We start from the raw sequence: 19,343 nt of genomic DNA on the forward strand, positions 1-19,343 counted from the left end.
TTTTCAAATCTACTGCTTTTCTTCCTTATTATTTAACAGGAGAATAGAATTGTATTTATTCATTTTGAAGAGATTAAAATATCAAAGTCAACAATAAAACGCTGACACATACAAACACTTGAATAGTGATGTGGCGTTCCTTACAGCTGGGTGTGTATTAGATTAAACATTGATAAATCCTCTTATCATGACGTGGTTGTTTTTAGTCTAAGCAGTGCTGGATTACAGCAGCTTCTTAATATCTGTACTGAATATGGTGTGCAATATGATATAAAGTAAAATGCTGTTGAAAGTTCTGTGGGCAAGAGACGAAAACAGGGCGTTGTTGGAATGCTACTACGCAAGTAACCCCGGTGGAAGGGGCTACATGAATAGGATGAGGGACCTATGAATTCTTCGATACCCAACATCCACAATGACGGCGAAACAACTAGTAGCTCAGTGTTCCAACATTCGAAAGAAGGGACTGCTCTCACAGCTAGAGATTGACGAGGTACAACACAAATGCTACGGCAAGGAGGAGTCAGGACGCCAGGTCAGGGGGGAGATATCATCACCCCCACCCGAGATTGGGTACACAGCCCCAAGTGCGATAGGAGAAGGATCGTTGAGTGCGAAAGGAACTGACCTGAAAAATAGGATCATGGCCAAGCTTGAAACCTGCATCCCCCGTAGCCGGTTACCAAGATTACGTGAAGTACCCTCAGAAGGTCTGCTAGATGATGTTAATGCAGCACTACGGGCAATACCTACAACCACGATTACCGACACTAACAAGCTACAATACTGATCTACAATACGGCAGCAGTGATCAGTGAGATGCTTGGCTACAAGCAGTACCCCCCATGGAGAAGGAGGCTAGAGGGCAAGATCAAAGTAGCACGGAGGGAGGTTAGCCAACTAACGGAGTTGCAGAAAGGTGCAACAAATAAGGTGCCTAAGAAATACAGCAAGCTGTCCATACCTGAGGCCTTGGAAACTGCCAAGCAAAGACTCACAGCCTTGGCCAGCCGCTTGAGGAGGTACACCAGAGAGATAGAAGGCAGGAGAATAAACCAGCTGTTCTCCACAGAACCAGCAAAGGTGTACTCTCAGTGGCAAGGGAACAATAAGAGAACAGCACCACCAAGGCTGGAGACGGAGCAATACTGGAAGAGCATATGGGAGAAGGACGCAACCCATAACGGCAATGCTCAGTGGCTAGTGGATCCGAGGGCAGACCACAGCGACCTCCCTGAACAGGGTCCAGTAACCATCACAGTGGCAGATATCCAAGAAAGGGTCTCCAGTATGAAGAGTTGGACAGCACCAGGGCCCGACATGGTTCACGCCTACTGGCTGAAGAAGCTGACTGCACTCCACGAGCGTCTGGCAGCACAAATGAACCAGCTGCTAGTTAACGAGAGACACCCGGAATGGCTAACCGAAGGCCGGACGGTCCTGATCCCCAAGGACCCCAAGAAGGGACCGGTCCCCTCCAACTACCGACCAATAACCTGCCTCAGTACTACATGGAAGCTCCTGTCAGGCATCATATCGGCTAAGATGAACAGGCACATGGGTCAATACATGAGCGGGACACAGAAAGGAATTGGCAAGAATACCAGAGGCGCAAAACACCAGCTACTGGTAGACAGAACAATCAGCCGAGACTGCAAGACCAGACTGACCAACCTGTGCACTGCCTGGATTGATTACAAGAAGGCCTATGACTCAATGCCCCACAGCTGGATACTGGAATGCCTAGAATTGTACAAGATCAATGGGACCCTAAGAGCCTTCATCAGGAACTCAATGGGGATGTGGCATACAACACTAGAGGCCAACTCCAAGCCCATAGCACAAGTCACCATCAAGTGTGGGATCTACCAAGGAGATGCTCTGTCCCCACTGCTGTTCTGCATAGGCCTGAACCCCGTCAGTGAGATCATTAACAAGACTGGCTACGGATACCGACTACGGAACGGAGCAGTTGTCAGCCACCTCCTGTACATGGATGACATCAAGCTGTATGCCAAGAGTGAACGAGACATCGATTCACTGATCCACACTACCAGGCTATACAGCAATGACATTGGAATGTCGTTCGGACTGGAGAAGTGTAGTCGGATGGTAACAAAGAGAGGGAAGGTAGTCAGAACTGAGGGGATTGAACTACCAGAAGGCAACATTGCAGACATAGAGGACAGTTACAAGTACCTGGGGATCCCGCAGGCAAATGGGAACCATGAAGAGGCCGCTAGAAAAGCTGCAACCACCAAGTACCTGCAGAGGGTCAGGCAAGTCCTGAGGAGTCAGCTGAATGGTAAGAACAAGATCCGGGCCATCAACACGTACGCCCTGCCCGTGATCAGGCACCCTGCTGGGGTAATAGGCTGGCCAAACGAGGAGATAGAAGCCACTGACATAAAGACAAGAAAGCTCCTTACCATGCATGGAGGGTTTCACCCCAAGTCCAGCACCCTGAGGCTGTACGCTAAGCGGAAGGAAGGGGGCCGGGGACTGGTGAGTGTCAGCACCACAGTCCAGGATGAGACAACGAACATCCAAGAATACATTGGGAAGATGGCCCCAACTGACCGAGTGCTCAGTGAATACCTCAGGCAGCAGAAACCCAAGAAAGAGGAGGGAGACGAGGAACCATCATGGAAGGACAGGCCCCTGCACGGTATGTACCACCGGCAGATAGAGGAGGTGGCTGATATCCAGAAATCCTACCAGTGGCTGGACAAAGCTGGACTGAAAGACAGCACAGAGGCACTAATCATGGCAGCACAAGAACAAGCTCTGAGCACAAGATCCATAGAAGCTGGGGTCTATCACACCAGGCAAGACCCCAGGTGCAGGCTGTGTAAAGATGCCCCAGAGACAATCCAGCACATAACAGCAGGGTGCAAGATGCTAGCAGGCAAGGCATACATGGAACGCCATAACCAAGTTGCCGGCATAGTGTACAGGAACATCTGTGCCGAGTATAACCTGGAAGTCCCGAGGTCAAAATGGGAGATGCCCCCAAGGGTGGTGGAGAATGACCGAGCTAAGATCCTGTGGGACTTCCAGATACAGACAGACAAAATGGTGGTGGCTAACCAACCGGACATAGTGGTGGTAGACAAACAGAAGAAGACGGCCGTAGTGATTGATGTAGCGGTTCCGAATGACAGCAATATCAGGAAGAAGGAACACAAGAAGCTGGAGAAATACCAAGGGATCAGAGAAGAGCTCGAGAGGATGTGGAGGGTGAAGGTAACGGTGGTCCCCGTGGTAAACGGAGCACTAGGTGCGGTGACTCCCAAGCTAGGCGAGTGGCTCCAGCAGATCCCGGGAACAACATCGGAGATCTCTGTCCAGAAGAGCGCAGTCCTGGGAACAGCTAAGATACTGCGCAGGACCCTCAAGCTCCCAGGCCTCTGGTAGAGGACCCGAGCTTGAAGGATAAACCGCCCGCAGAGGCGTGCTGGGTGTTTTATATATATATATATATATATATATATATATATATATATATATATATATATATATATATATATCCTTCAAGCTCTCTCTCCCCAGGACACAGCTGCTGCTCATTGGACTCACTTACCACCTGGGCCCAGTCAGCAATCACCTCTCTGAGGTCATATAAGCTGGGGATGAGCTGTGAGCAGTGTGGGGTGTCTCTGCGTTGTGTGTGGTTAGCCTGCTCGAAGTGTGGAGTTGTGCAAACAGCATAGCTGCTTTACGTGAGTAGTGTGGGCTTGTGGGCCTTGGCAGCAGTAAAGCCAGCTGCTGTTAGTGATAGGGTGAGCTTGTGGGCCCCTGGAAGTCCCTCCTCGTGGTGTGGAGTTTTTGTTTGGTTGTTGTGTTCTTTGTTGTTGCAACCTTTTTTCTCTTTTTCCGAGTGTTATTGGTAAAACGGTGTTGTCGGCTCTTTAGAGCACACAAAGTTGTTATGAAGTCTGTCACATTCCCCCTTTTTTTTCTTTTTTTCTCCTTTATTTATTTATCCTTCTTATTTCATTGTACTGTATATTGTTACTCTTATTTGCCTTGTATGTCTACTGTACAAACTGAACTGGAATGACTGACTGTTCGCTTTATCCGGTTGTTCAGTGATGACGCGACGAATCCTACTTCCGGGTCTAAAGTAGTCTGCGTTTAATATGGCTTTTGTGTTGTTAACATGTTTAATGTTATGTATTTTCTTCTATTTGATCTCAAAAAGCTCCTAAAACAGTCAGTGATCCCTGTTGACCTCCCTCGGCTTTTATTACCACTAATCACTAATCATTTATTTAAGCTCAGTTTTTAAAACCTTAGGATGTAACTACAGCCCAGCCCATGCAGCAGTATATGAATGACTAACCTCGCATTGTGGATGGATTATCTCAGTTGTTCTCCTGGCTGAAGTTTGGTCCTTTTACAGCATCCTGCCATGCGATTACATTTGTTTCTGACCACCGAGAACACTCACGTTAACTTTTATCGAGTGGAAAAAAAGTTAGCTTGTTTATATTATGCTAACATAGCTGTGTCGCTAGCGGTCACGTAGCACATCATTATATACCAGCTAGCCAAACTTCAGTTACCCTACAAACGTCACTGCTGTTTAGTTTTCTGTCTTCATTTATGCTGGAAGTGATAGCACAGCTGTACGTTTTAATTTGTTTCCAAAACCCCGCAGTCAGGACATGCTATATTGTATTTAGATAGAAGCTAGCGAGCTAACTCCCTGCTAACTTCTAACTCCGTTAAATGTCATAAATTCCGTTTTCATGGATGCCTGGATGTTAAACTCAATTGTTACACCTGGTAGAGCAGAACGCTGATCATTTTATTAAAGATGAAAGACTTTAGACAGTTTTTCAACTCTCAGTAATGCCACAGTGATCGTTTGATATATGGACCTGCAGCAGAGTTTAGACCCAGACACGGCTAGTGACGTCAGACTGAACAACCGGATAAGTTCAATAAAGTTTGGAAAAAAAAAACTCTTCAGCCACTCCCTTCTGCCGTATTTTGCAGCAAAATTATCCACACCCACCGCCGCGCTATGAATTGTGGGATATATGGGACCACGAAGCGTGCACCGGACCACGCTTGATATTTGGGGAAATCGACGGCGCATTTGGAGTATGCATTTGAAGCACACTTCGAATTGGGACAGCCGTCGTCGCGTGGCTGTGACGTAACCGCACTTAAAATGCGTACTTCAAGCGTGCAGACCCTGAATTGGGACACAGCCAATGAGAATCCTTCATAGAAAACTTAGAGGAGGTAGTGCCAGTCAGATGTTTGTAGCTGTGGGTGTTTGGACTTTTAAAGTACTTTTAAGAAATTTAATATTCACATTTATGGCTCTAACAGTATAATTTTAGCACCTACAGAGACAGTGAGTGGTTCCTGTTACTTATCCAATCTGAGGAAGCACTGGTTGAGGTGTTTGTGTATTTATTGTTTTCTTTTAAGTAATTGTGTATTTTATGTATATAATGGTTTTATATCATTACAAATATTTTATGTTTTCTTGTTGTTGTTTTTAGACTGTGGACATAAAGTCTGCTAATAAAGATTGATTGATTCATTGATTGAATGACTGAGTAATGTAGGCTAAAACATAATTGCAGGTCACTGTGTTCATTCTGTTCATATGAACAAAATAATTCACTGCATCTACATCGTAATCTGCAGATAATTGGAAAGAAAAATACATTTCTTTCAAATTGACCGCTTACTGTAAGCAGATTTCAGTCCTGTAAACATAACTATACAAAAGCTAAGAAAAAAAGTGACATCAAATTATTATTTTTGATCTGTTATGAATTCTGAGTTTTCGTGTCTCCTGGATTTGGGTGTAGAAGTATACCACAACAAAAACAAGTGTTATTATGAATATCTTCCGCTGGGAAACAACGTGGTTCATCTGTCCCTGACCGGATCTTCTCCAGCACTTCATCCACGTCTGACCTTGTCTTGCATCTGCTCCTTTTCCTGGAAAAAGACAGAAAAGAAAAGCACCTCGCTCCCTAACCTTTCTGCATTTATATTAGCTAGCAATTCTCAGCCTGCTTTTTTATTATCTAAGTCTGGGACACACTGCTCAGACCCCCCTGGCCCAGAGAAATATCACCCTGACTTTAGGTAGTTATGATGTGTAAGCAGGTTTGTAAATTAGTGATGGTAAATTTAATTCTTTTTACTGAATTGAGTTTTAATGAGTCACTCACCAAAGTGAATTGGGTTTTTTGTGTCATTTGATTCACTGAGTGTGCATAATTATTAGGCAACATCCTTTCCTTTGGCAAAAAGGGTCAAAAGAAGGACTTGACAGGCTAAGAAAAGTCAAAAATAGTGAGATATCTTGCAGAGGGATGCAGCAGTCTCAAAATTGCAAAGCTTCTGAAGCGTGATCATCGAACAATCGAGCATTTCATTCAAAATAGTCAACAGGGTCGCAAGAAGCGTGTGGAAAAACCAAGGCGCAAAATAACTGCCCATGAACTGAGGAAAGTCAAGCGTGCAGCTGCCAAGATGCCACTTGCCACCAGTTTGGCCATATTTCAGAGCTGCAACATCACTGGAGTGCCCAAAAGCACAAGGTGTGCAATACTCAGAGACATGGCCAAGGTAAGAAAGGCTGAAAGACGACCACCACTGAACAAGACACACAAGCTGAAACGTCAAGACTGGGCGAATAAATATCTCAAGACTGGTTTTTCTAAGGTTTTATGGACTGATGAAATGAGAGTGAGTCTTGATGGGCCAGATGGATGGGCCCGTGGCTGGATTGGTAAAGGGCAGAGAGCTCCAGTCCGACTCAGACGCCAGCAAGGTGGAGGTGGAGTACTGGTTTGGGCTGGTATCATCAAAGATGAGCTTGTGGGGCCTTTTCGGGTTGAGGATGGAGTCAAGCTCAACTCCCAGTCCTACTGCCAGTTTCTGGAAGACACCTTCTTCAAGTGGTGGTACAGGAAGAAGTCTGCATCCTTCAAGAAAAACATGATTTTCATGCAGGACAATGCTCCATCACACGCGTCCAAGTACTCCACAGCGTGGCTGGCAAGAAAGGGTATAAAAGAAGAAAAACTAATGACATGGCCTCCTTGTTCACCTGATCTGAACCCCATTGAGAACCTGTGGTCCATCATCAAATGTGAGATTTACAAGGAGGGAAAACAGTACACCTCTCTGAACAGTGTCTGGGAGGCTGTGGTTGCTGCTGCACGCAATGTTGATGGTGAACAGATCAAAACACTGACAGAATCCATGGATGACAGGCTTTTGAGTGTCCTTGCAAAGAAAGGTGGCTATATTGGTCGCTGATTAGTTTTTGTTTTGTTTTTGAATGTCAGAAATGTATATTTGTGAATGTGGAGATGTTATATTGGTTTCACTGGTAAAAATAAATAATTGGAATGGGTATATATTTGTTTTTTGTTGAGTTGCCTAATAATTATGCACAGTAATAGTCACCTGCACCCACAGATATCCCCCTAAAATAGCTAAAAGTAAAAACAAACTAAAAACTACTTCCAAAAACATTCAGCTTTGATATTAATGAGTTTTTTGGGTTCATTGAGAACATGGTTGTTGTTCAATAATAAAATTATTCTTCAAAAATACAACTTGCCTAATAATTCTGCACTCCCTGGATGTTGTGGCATTGTGTGTCCGTTTACCTTTGTGGTGTGGGAGTCTGTCTTGGCAGCCTGATGAAACCTGATGAAGGCCACAAGCCAAAACACGTTGGTCAATTATCAAAGTTGTTCATCTTCCCTTAAGTCTTGCATGAGCTCCTGCATTGTGTGTCCCTTTGGCTAGAAAGTGTCTAAAGTACACCCCCCCCCCCCCAAAAAAAAAAAAAAGTGACAGTAAAGATAGTCTCAGTCTGGAGAACTGGACAGGTCTTTCAGGAACTGTACTAAACTGGTTCAAAACATACTTAGAAAACAGGAAATACTTTGTATCAATAGGTAACTTCACATCTGAGCAGACAAGTATCACATGTGGAGTTCCCCAAGGTTCCATCTTGGGACCCCTTCTGTTTAATATTTACATGCTCCCACTGGCACAGATTATAAAGAACAACAAAATAAACTATCATAGCTATGCAGATGACACACAAATATATATCACAATGTCACCAGGAGACCGAGGCCCTGTACAGGCTCTTGGTAAATGCATTGAGGAAATTAATGACTGGTTGTGCCACAATTTTCTCCAGCTAAACAAAAACAAAACTGAAATAATAGTCTTTGGCGCCAAAGAAAAACGATTACAGGTCACCAGAGAACTTCAATCTATACACCTAAAAACCACAAACCAGGCGAGAAATTTGGGTGTAGTGATGGATGCAGACCTAAACTTAGAAAAACACATTAAGACAATAACAAAGTCAGCTTACTATCACCTCAAGAATATTTCAAGGATAAAAGATCTGATGTCTCAACAGGACCTGGAAAAACTAGTCCATGCATTCATCTTTAGTAGGCTTGATTACTGTAACAGCATCTTTACAGGTCTACCTAAAAAATCAGTCAGACAACTACAGCTCATTCAGAACTCTGCTGCTCGAGTCCTCACTAAGACCAAAAAAGTGGACCACATCAGTCCAGCTCTGAGGTCCTTACACTGGCTGCCTGTCCGTCAGAGGATAGACTTTAAAGTTCTGATGCTGGCCTATAAAGCTCTGAATGGTTTAGGACCAAAATACATCAGTGACCTGCATTCAGCTTTTATGCTCCTTATATCTGGAACAAACTCCCAGAAAGCCTCAGATCAGCTGAAACACTCAGTTTATTTAAATCCAGGTTGAAGCTATTCTCAGCTGCATTTGAATAAAGCACCAAATCCACACTTTTAAGCTTAAATTTCAAAACTTACATTAACTACTGATTTTATCTACTGTTCTGATTTTATCTGTTTTGATTTTATATACTGTTTTGTTTGTTTGTTTGTTTGTTTGTTTGTTTGTTAATTAGTTAGTTAGTTAGTTTGCTTGTTTTAATCAATTTTAAATCATGCTTTTTATTTGTTTTTGTTTCTAATGTCTCTGTAAAGCACTTTGAATCACCTTGTTGTTGAATTGTGCTATGCCTTGCCTTGCCTCAATCAGCAAACTACAGCACACTTCCCCACTGCATCTCCTTTACTCCATTCAAGTAGTTCGTGGTAGATAACCCTCCAGCCCAGAGCTCACCTGTGATGCAAATGTATTTAGACATTTTTAATGCTGTCAGTGTAAAATAAGATGTTTCACACACAATGCACAAGTGGTCTGTGGTTCTAAGGTTTCCTACAACACCACATTTATTACACCTTCTCAGTTCAAACTGCAAAGATTTGCAATTTTTTTATTTGTTTATTTTTTTCCGTTCATTTGTTTACAACAAAAACAATAAGACAATTAACATTTACAATATAAGCTACGAGCTCATAACAGCAGAAATAATATTTGCACAATATAATAAATGGAGACAGAAACAAGATTTACACAGATTTATTTTTATTACGTTGATTTGAAGCCTGTGTCATACCAAGCTATCTTTAACTAGAGGGCGCTCTATTCCGGTGGAATAGGAGAGTCACATCATGAATGTGCAGTCAGCAAATCTGCAGCAGCTGTGCGATCCTTTTAAAAACAGACAAAACATTCTGAGCAATGTTTCCATCACCTTGTTGGATCATTGAGATGTGGCATTAGAGTAGTTCTCAAGGAAAAAGTGGGTCAGACATGTTACTAGCACGTTGTACCTGATAAAGTGGCCAATACGTGTAAAATTTAAAATACTCATCTCTTTATATCTTTTGTCAGTCTCAGTGAGTCCAGTTTACCACCTGCTATTTTTTCCCCTAAATATTCCTCAGTAACATTAAAAGTTCAGCGGTCAAAACAAATTTTACTTTTTAAATCGTTTCAATCTTACAAACTGTGCAGAGGCTTTTTTTTAATGAGCTGCAGCTATGTTTCAGTTTGACCTCTTGGTGGCAGTGTTGTTTCAACACCATGTTCACACTTAGAGGACTGGTTGGAGTCTTACAATAAATCTCCTGAATCCTGAAACTGTTCTTTTTAAAAAAAAAAAAAAAAAAAAACCATTAACTTCACTGTTCATAACAAAGTGTGTTTGTGTTTCACAAGTTCCTAAAAAAGATTTTGAAGCAGTTAAAGTGTAGGACCTGCACGTGTGGAGGACTAGAAAAGTTAAGAGATATAAAAAATGAAAGTTGTATTTAAGTTGGTGACTGTAAGAAAACTATGTTTTAGTCAATAGCTATCTGGACAGACTGAAGCTTCCTCCTCGTTTCCTGAGGAAGATCCTTTCAAAGGCTCTTGACAAGTTTTGGTTTTAGTTAAATTCAGCTTCGGTAGACCTGATTCACAGCCAGCCTGATCATTTATGGTGCACAGAGTCAGTGCACTCTCTAATTTTTAATGTGTCTGAGCGACCACACAAACTCCCTGAACGATCCCCAACAGCAGACGTGTGCACTGTGGTCACGCCAGCATCTAATCCATCCAAGTTACATGGTTTATTAAAATAATCAAATTACAGCATTTACATTTATGTTAGACTACGTTTAATTAACTGCTAGCCCACTTACAATGAAAACGTAAAAAAAATCTAGTCCAGTGTAGTATTTTAACACTATTGGAAGTAAAAAATAACTTGAACTCCAATTTTGAAAACACAATATAGTTACTTCTTCAAAAAAGTAACTCAGTTTGGCAAACAACAAAGTTTTTTGCAGTTATTTTTTTTAAATGCAGTCAAGGCGTTTTTTAAAACAAACATTTCAAACTATTTACAGAACAATCAGCTGTTCTACATCAAATTTGATGCCACACAAATTATTAGTGCCACTCCAAAAAATCATTTCTGTCCACTATGAGATAAAGGAGAAGAACAGCCTGATACCTGCAGGCCTGACAACAGGAGATGTATCACTGCTGTAACACCTGTAACATTCAGCAGTCGCCTCATTGTTCTGACACACACAACAAAACTATTGACTACACTACACACTAAGTACACAAGATTTGCACTAAACGTCTCAAATCTCTCACCTCTCAAAGCACCGCCGTCACTCCTAAAACTTCCCCCCGTTTCTTAACAACTAGATGCCACGTTGCCATATTATTTTTTGATTGGTCGACATGGTACATTTTTCGACCAATAGGAAAGGGAGGGGGTTTTTGTTTTTGTTTTTGCTCACAGGCTTTCCTTATAAAACACATTTTTTACCGTTTCTTCCTGCTGTAAATATAAACAACAACAGTATTCAGCAAGGAAACCAAACATTGCACATATTTTTATCATAACTCTGGTTTTACGTGGCCTATCAATCTTTTCCTGGCTTCTGTTATTAGACACAATATATTTCAGTATATTTGACATTAAGATGTAGCTGCAGGTGAAAATACGCTGAAATCACTTTAACATCAGATCATACATTTGTGTCACAGTAAATTAAAAATCTTGTGTTGAATCAAAAATCTGTGAACGGAATGCGTTGGATGTAAATGGATGTCTCTGTGTCCTCTGTAGACTTTGTGAATTTTGGGGTTAGAATTTTAAGAGAAGCTTCACGTCACTCAGTTTCTAGTTTCAAGTTTTACTGTGATGTGTGTGTGTGTGTTCAAAAGCCCGATGGCTTGTGGGTAAAAACTGTCTCTGTGTCTGGTCTGAATGCTCCTGAACTGCCTGCTGGACGGTAGGAGTGTGAAAAGTTGGTGGCTGGGATCAGAGAGGATCCGCTGTGTCTTCACAGCCAGCCTGATTATTCATGGTGCCATGACTGTACCAGCTGTCTGTGAAAACTGACTTCAATCAGCTTTCAGTGATCCAGTCACAGTTCAGGACACAGGATATGTGACATTTATATTTCAAAGGGTCTCCTAAGTTTTCATTCCATCCTCTTCCACTTATCCTGGTCATGGACATGGGGGGCTGGAACCTATCCCAGCTACCACAGGGTGAGAGGTGGGTACACCCTGAACAGGTCTCCACTCTATCACAGGGCTAACACATAGAGACAGACAACCACATTCACATTTAAATATATCATATCAAGAAGTGCAAGTTTTTTTTCTCTGCGCTCAAACCTGCGTTGCTCCCTGTCCAGGATGTGTACATGGGTGTCATTGAGAGGGGAAATTTCATTATATTACCAATAAAAAATTTAACAGGTAAAATATGTATAAGTGGAAGCTTGGTAAGGGCTCTCTGCCTTTTCTTTATCCACATTTTTCTGCTGTTTTGTGATCAGTCAGGGAGCTGAGGTAACTTTGTGTTACAATGGGGTTGAAACACTCAGTGTAACCCCGTGGAGACTCATATCAGATGACTTTTGGTTCTTTGAAACAAATGATGTGTGAAGGACTTCTGGCCTCCAGTCGACCACTTGAGGTTCTTCATCGCCTGGGTCACACCCCAAAAAGTCCAGGTCACGTATTTATAAGTGTAATAAAGACGTAGTAGTATTTGGATCATTTACTAAAGCAGTAGCATGAAAATACACTCAAAGAACCTGAAGTAAAAGTACTCGTTGGTTCTCAGTACACAATATCTTTCAGTATATTTGACATTAAGATGTAGCTGCAGGTGAAAATACGCTGAAATCACTTTAACATCAGATCATACATTTGTGTCACAGTAAATTAAAAATCTTGTGTTGAATCAAAATGATTTTTATGTGATCTGTGAATGGAATGCGTTGGATGTAAATAAAAAAATCAGCTGAGGGGAGTGTCTGAGATAATGATAAACAAAATCCCAAGAAAATCCACCGTCACCTTGTTAAAGAGCAAAGCACAGCAGAGCACTCTCTTTGCTTGTTTCTTAATGAAACCCCTTTTATCTCAAGATTTTATTTTTATTTTTTTTATCAGCTTCTTATTGTGAAAGAGTTAAAAACATGATAGAGGAGATCCAAGCTTGATGATTACTGAGTTCACCTTGACTCCAGATTTCTGAATAAAACAGGCTCTTCAGCTCTGAATGGTTTCGGTTCTAACATTTGTTCTGCTCTTTTGCTATTTCATAAACCCAGAGAGTTGACTTACAGGAGCAGTTGTGAGAATGACACGTGATGGAAAATTTGAAGAGACGCACACAAGCACTCGTCATCTCTGACGCACAGGCTCAGTAAAAACCTGTTTAGTGGAATGCAGTTCAACTGGGTGAGTCCGTTCCGCAGAAAGTACCAGAAGGTGCTTCAGGTGTTTCAACAAATCCCTAACCCAGACTCAGGAACAAACATGTCTGTCTTTGGACTTTGAGAGGAAACTTTGGTGCCAGAGACAGTCCACAGAGGCACAAGGAGAAAACACTGAAAGGCTCAGTATAGATTCAAAAGCTGGAAGCAGTTTGAAAACACCTTAAATTATATTCATCTTTTATTAGTGACAATATTAGAAAACAGTACAGTGATTACATCTAAATCATGGCACTTTTACAAGTGAGTGTGTGGTGTGTCAGTTTTTCATTGGCTAAAAACTTTTGCCACTAATTACCTTTCCCAGTAATTCACACCTTGTTCTCACATTACATAAAAAAGCAAAAAAACAATCATGAACCCTGTACTAAAGAAAGACAAAGAAAGAGAGGTATTGAGCAATAAAGTTGTGAATTTCACATCATTTACTTTTTATTCTTTTTCTGTGTTGAGGTTTCAAGAAAAGCAGTAATGACTCATTATTCATACATTTTAAACAAATAAGGAAAGAGTCACATTAAAAGGTCAGATTCATTATTTTATTTTCATATTGATCTTTTTAAATCGGGCTGCATTGCTGACTGTCATCTTCAGATGTAATTTGTTTGTATATTTGTAGATATTAACCTGACAGAGAGACTGCTCCATCTCTTCTATAAAACGGAACTTACCTCTTTCTTAAATTTGGAGTTTTTTTCAACAGTAATATTAATAATTACTTATTAATAAATAAGCTGTCAGTGAAATCAACACACAGAGTCCTAAAACAATAGGGAAGTAGAAAGTTAGAGCTCGAGAAACATTTGAATGATTTAGAAAACTTTACTGCTCCACCAACACATTTTGGCTTGTGGCCTTCATCAGGATCATCATCACCGTCATCTTATGCTCTTCTCCGTGGAAGGAGCTGAAGTGTTGCCAGAAATGTCTGATCTGTTTCTGCAAGACACAAAACAGAGCCAACGTGAGAGCAGAAACTTTGCTTCCACATTTCAAATTCAAAGCCAGAATTATTCAGGAGCTGAGGTGCAGGTTTCCTTCTGTCTGAATAGTTAGTGATGTAATTTATCATAATTCACTGTTTTCCAGCAGATGTTAAAGAGGATAGCTGGAATAAATTCTCACATGAGATGTCGATTGATTTGGTGTAGCTCACTGTATTACTCAAAAAAAAAAAAAAAAAAAGGAGTGCCAACTATGTGCGATCGTGGCTCAAGAGTTGGGAGTTCGCCTTGTAATTGGAAGGTTGCTGGTTCGAGCCCTGGCTTGGACAGTCTCGGTCGTTGTGTCCTTGGGCAAGACACTTCGCCCGTTACCTACTGGTGGTGGTCAGAGGGCCCGGTGGTGCCAGTGTCCGGCAGCCTTGCCTCTGTCAGTGTGCCCCAGGGTGGCTGTGGCTACAATGTAGCTTGCCATCACCAGTGTGTGAATGTGTGTGTGAATGGGTGGATGACTGAATGTGTAAAGCACTTTGGGGTCCTTAGTGACTAGTAAAGCACTATACAAATACAGGCCATTTACCATTTACTTATAAGGTATTATACAAAAGAAGTGCAAACGCCTGCTGTGTTACAGTGCTGAACTGAGACTCTCGAGCTTGACTACAGATTCCTGAATAAAACAGGCTCTTCAGCTCTGACTGATTTTGAGTCTAACATTTGTTCTGCTCTTTAGGTATTTAAATTAACCCAGAGAATTGGGCAGTTGGGTTAGGAGCAGTTGTGAGAATGACACGTGTACTAATGGAAAATTTTAATAGATACACGGAAGCATTCATCATCTCTGAGTGGGTGTCAGAGATGATGGAATGCAGTTCAACCAGGTGACTCAGGTTGTCAGAAAGTAGCCTACCAGAAGGTGCCACAGTGCTTAACAGTTCAACATATCCCAGACCCTGGACAGGTCACCAGTCTGTTACAGGGCTAACACATAGAGACAGAAAACCACATTCACATTAAAAAGACATGTGCGCACACACACACACACACACCACACACACACACACACACACACACACACACACACACACACACACACACACACACAAATAGAGATGTGTGTGTGTGTGTGGTGTGTGTGTGTGTGGGGGGGGGATTCTTAGCTCAACTGTTGGCTTACAATATCATGATGTGCAAGCTTTTCTCCCACATGAGCCCCAGACATAAAGCAAGCATGAACCTAACAGCATGCCTCCAAAAAAAACCTTAAAGGAAAATACAATGAAAACCAGTTTCAAAAGTGAAATGTTTAACAAAATACATGTAAAAATAAAATAAATGTGTTTAAGAGGCTCACAAACTATCAGGAGAAAATATGTGTAAAAAGGTGTGAAAAGAGCAGCTGAGACTGAACCAAAGGGATTCGTTCAGGTTCAGTCGTCGGTCTCTGGAAGATTCTCGAATCACCGGCGAGAGCTGAAGCCACAACAGGGCCGTCGACGACGACAGCCAGGTCCCGCAGTCGTCTGCGGCTCTGTGGGTGAATAAAGAGTATACGTCCGGAGAAAATGCTCCTCACTTTGTACAACCGGCAGGCCCCGCTCTATCTCTTGGAAACGAACAATGGGGCACCTGTGGACTCTACTCTACGTCATCGTTGGAGCCACCCAAGGTAATTATTATCATAAAGATTATTTTTGCTTGGGGGTTGGGGTTGTTTCGTAACGCCAGGCAACGTTTGCTGAACATCTACTGTCGTCTTCGGTAAGACCTTCGTGCGTGGCCTGTTTTAAGTCTAAATGTGGTCGTTTTAGACGTCTTTTCAACTTCAAAGTTAGACCAATTTCAGACATGTTTTTATAACGTGTCTGTTACTGAGCTCTCAGAGGTTTTTAAACACTATACAAGAGCAGTTTCGCAATGTTAAACCCATGAAGTGGGATGTGCTAGTAATAAAATAACTTATTAACACTTTGCTGTTTCGTAATGATTAAGTATTCACGGGATAATTGTATTTGTATTGTATTGCATCTGTTATCATCATAATTATTATTGTTGTTTTGTTAGTAGAAGTGAGTATGAGACTTAAGGTATTATACAGATGAAGTACAAACGCCTGCCGTGTCACAGTCCTGAACAGCGGAGTTCATCAATCTTTAAATACAGTTCTTTAAACAAAAATGTCCATGAAAACGACGCAGTAAATAAGTGAGGAAGGTCCGATAAAAAAACGTTTTTCTGGAAACAAAAAAGGGCAGAAATCTGTGGCCAAAAGCAGAAGAGATTAAAATGAGTGAAACGAGAACGAAATGAAATACAAAACCCTGTTGATCGTGGTGTGAGCCCGTAAACAGCCCGGTGTGTCTAAAATAATGTTGAAAATCATCCCTAAATAAAATTATAAGCAAAGAGATAGGTAAAAGAAACTAAAATGAAAATAGAAAAAATGAAATGTTAAACAAAAACATATTAAAAGGTAAAATAAGTGTGTGTAAGAGGCTCACAAAGAATGAGGAGAATATGTCTAAAAAGAGCAGCTGAGACTGAACCAAAAGGTTTCCTCCGTGGAAGAGTCTCTGCTTACCGTCACAAGCTGAGGCAAAACGTCCCCCTGTCCACACCGAAGCCGAGAAACGCCGCGGACGCCAACGACGTCCACTCAATGTTCAGAACATCGCCGCGATGAATGTCTATAGTCTGTATCGAGGGTTTAATGTCGTGGTGCGGGACCTATCCATCCCGGCGTTAACTCCCTAACTAGAGTTCGGGAGGAGTCTACGCAGCCGCGTCTCACTCCTCGCCTTTTTACTCTACGCTAAGCAACGACCTAAAGAGCTCAACAGAAGAGCCCGTTTAAACCTGATTAATGTCCCCCATGGGTCTGTGTCTCTGTGCTGGAACAGAGATAGACTTGTGGTTTGTTTTAGTAGTGATACAAAATTAGTTATTCTTGCGCTTTGTGGCTTTAGTTTTATTTCTGTTGCTTTTTTTTGTTTGTTTTTTCACGTTTCTTAGATAAAGTGGAGACAACCACAGGGATTTTATCATTATAAAATACTCTCATTTGCAAATAAATACAGATTTTGATTAACTTTTGGCACTCACCAAACTACGAACTAAACGTGACAAAAAGAAGTAAAAGTGAATAATGATGTTCAGTGAGGTGACAGGAACTGAACTTAAAGGTTTCCGTGGTTATCAGGCTCTATGTGAGGCTGTCTCACTGGAGTCTGTGAAATGCAGCATTTTTAAACAGGGAAAAGTGCACATTATGGGGTTGGAGATGTTCACACCACAGACAACAGATTGAGGTGTGAACATGTTATATTTGATTTTAGTTCAAACAAAAAAAAAGTTTGGCCTAAGATGATTTCAACAGAAGTCGAGCACAGAGCAGCTAAAAACATTATCAGGGTTATTTTAGTCAGGATTAACAAATATTATACAGTTACTGAGTGTTACTGAGCTTTGGATGCTGACTGATGACCTTTAGTCTGTGTTGTTTCTCTTTTAGACATCACAGCTACACCTGGACAGCATGTTGTTCTGATGTGTCAAGATCCAGATAACAACTTCACAGGCGTAAAGTGGACCAGAGCTGACCTGGTAGAAGAATATGTCTATTTAGAGCGGGACGGGCACTTTGAGCCCCACAACCAGCATCCATCGTTTCACAACCGGGTGGCTCTGGATGACAGAGAGAAGAAAGATGGGAATGTGTCTTTAAATCTGGAGAATCTGACAACAAACGACACCGGGCATACGAGTGTCGTGTCTTCATCAACGAATCATATAAATCCATCTGCAATGTAACACTGAGATTTGATCCTCCAGGTGAGTGAGCAGAGCAGTGTGTGTGTGTGTGATCAGAGGTGAAGCTGCTTCCTGGTTGTTGATGTTTGTTTCTAAAGATGTTGTTGATGAGACTTTGTAGAAAGCAGCTGGTCTGAGTGATGTGATCAGAGTGCAGTAGATAATGTCTGACAGCAGTTTGAAGAGGAAATGGATTCTGTTCTGTTCTTCACTCATCACCTACCTGACAGCTGACACCTCACACCTGTTTCTCACCTGCAGGTCAGACAGGAGGACACACAGAGGATGGAGGGAAGGAGGTGTTGGCGGTGGTGCCTAGATGGATTAAGTTTTTGGAGGTGTTGGTTAGAGAGCTGAAGCTGTTTAGGGAGGTGTTGTTGGTGGTGGCTAAAGGAATGAAATTTTTGGAGGTGTTGGTTAGAGAGATGGAGCTGTTTATGGAGTTGTTGGAAGTGGTGGCTAAAGGAATTAAGTTTTTGGAGGTGTTGGTTAGAGGGATGAAGTTGTTTATGGGGTTGTTGAGTTAGTATAATGGTAAAATACAAAAAAAGTTTAAAATCTATTTTTTGGGGATGTGATTGGTTTTTATTCTGAGTTAGTATAATGGTAAAATACAAAAAAAAAAAAAAGAAAATCTAATTTCTTTGTGATTGTTTTTTATTGTGAATCAGTGTCTTGGTAAAATCCCAATTTTGTTTTTAATTTGTATGTGGTTTGTTAGTGGCTCATGGGTCTGTGTTTAAAATAAATCGGTAAATTATTACTACTTGTCTCTGTGTCCTCTGTAGACTTTGTGAATTTGGGGGTTAGAATTTTAAGAGAAGCTTCACGTCACTCAGTTTCTAGTTTCAAGTTTTACTGTGATGTGTGTGTGTGTGTTCAAAAGCCCGATGGCTTGTGGGTAAAAACTGTCTCTGTGTCTGGTCTGAATGCTCCTGAACTGCCTGCCGGATGGTAGGAGTGTGAAAAGTTGGTGGCTGGGATCAGAGAGGATCCGCTGTGTCTTCACAGCCAGCCTGATTATTCATGGTGCCATGACTATACCAGCTGTCTGTGAAAACTGACTTCAATCAGCTTTCAGTGATCCAGTCACAGTTCAGGACACGGGATATGTGATATGTATATTTCAGTGGGTCTCCTAAGTATTCATTCCATCCTCTTCCACTTATCCTGGTCATGGACATGGGGGGCTGGAACCTATCCCAGCTACCACAGGGTGAGAGGTGGGTACACCCTGAACAGGTCTCCACTCTATCACAGGGCTAACACATAGAGACAGACAACCACATTCACATTTAAATATATCATATCAAGAAGTGCAAGTTTTTTTTCTCTGCGCTCAAACCTGCGTTGCTCCCTGTCCAGGATGTGTACATGGGTGTCATTGAGAGGGGA

At 41.8% G+C, this 19,343-nt stretch overlaps 2 long non-coding RNA genes across 2 annotated transcripts; one reads left to right on the forward strand and one right to left on the reverse strand.

Moving 5' to 3' along the window:
* Positions 1–13,607: 13,607 nt before the first annotated feature.
* Positions 13,608–16,908, reverse strand: LOC120718825. The gene is made up of 2 exons (XR_005692565.1): positions 16,720–16,908; positions 13,608–14,136 (listed from the first exon to the last, which is right to left on the reverse strand). It is a non-coding gene; the product is annotated as an uncharacterized LOC120718825 (long non-coding RNA).
* Positions 15,634–18,850, forward strand: LOC120718826. The gene is made up of 3 exons (XR_005692566.1): positions 15,634–15,899; positions 17,650–17,969; positions 18,210–18,850. It is a non-coding gene; the product is annotated as an uncharacterized LOC120718826 (long non-coding RNA).
* The last annotated feature ends 493 nt before the right edge of the window (positions 18,851–19,343 follow it).

Source organism: Simochromis diagramma, unplaced genomic scaffold (assembly GCF_900408965.1).
Source record: "Simochromis diagramma unplaced genomic scaffold, fSimDia1.1 OVJJ01000664.1, whole genome shotgun sequence".
NCBI classification, from domain to species: Eukaryota; Metazoa; Chordata; class Actinopteri; order Cichliformes; family Cichlidae; genus Simochromis; species Simochromis diagramma.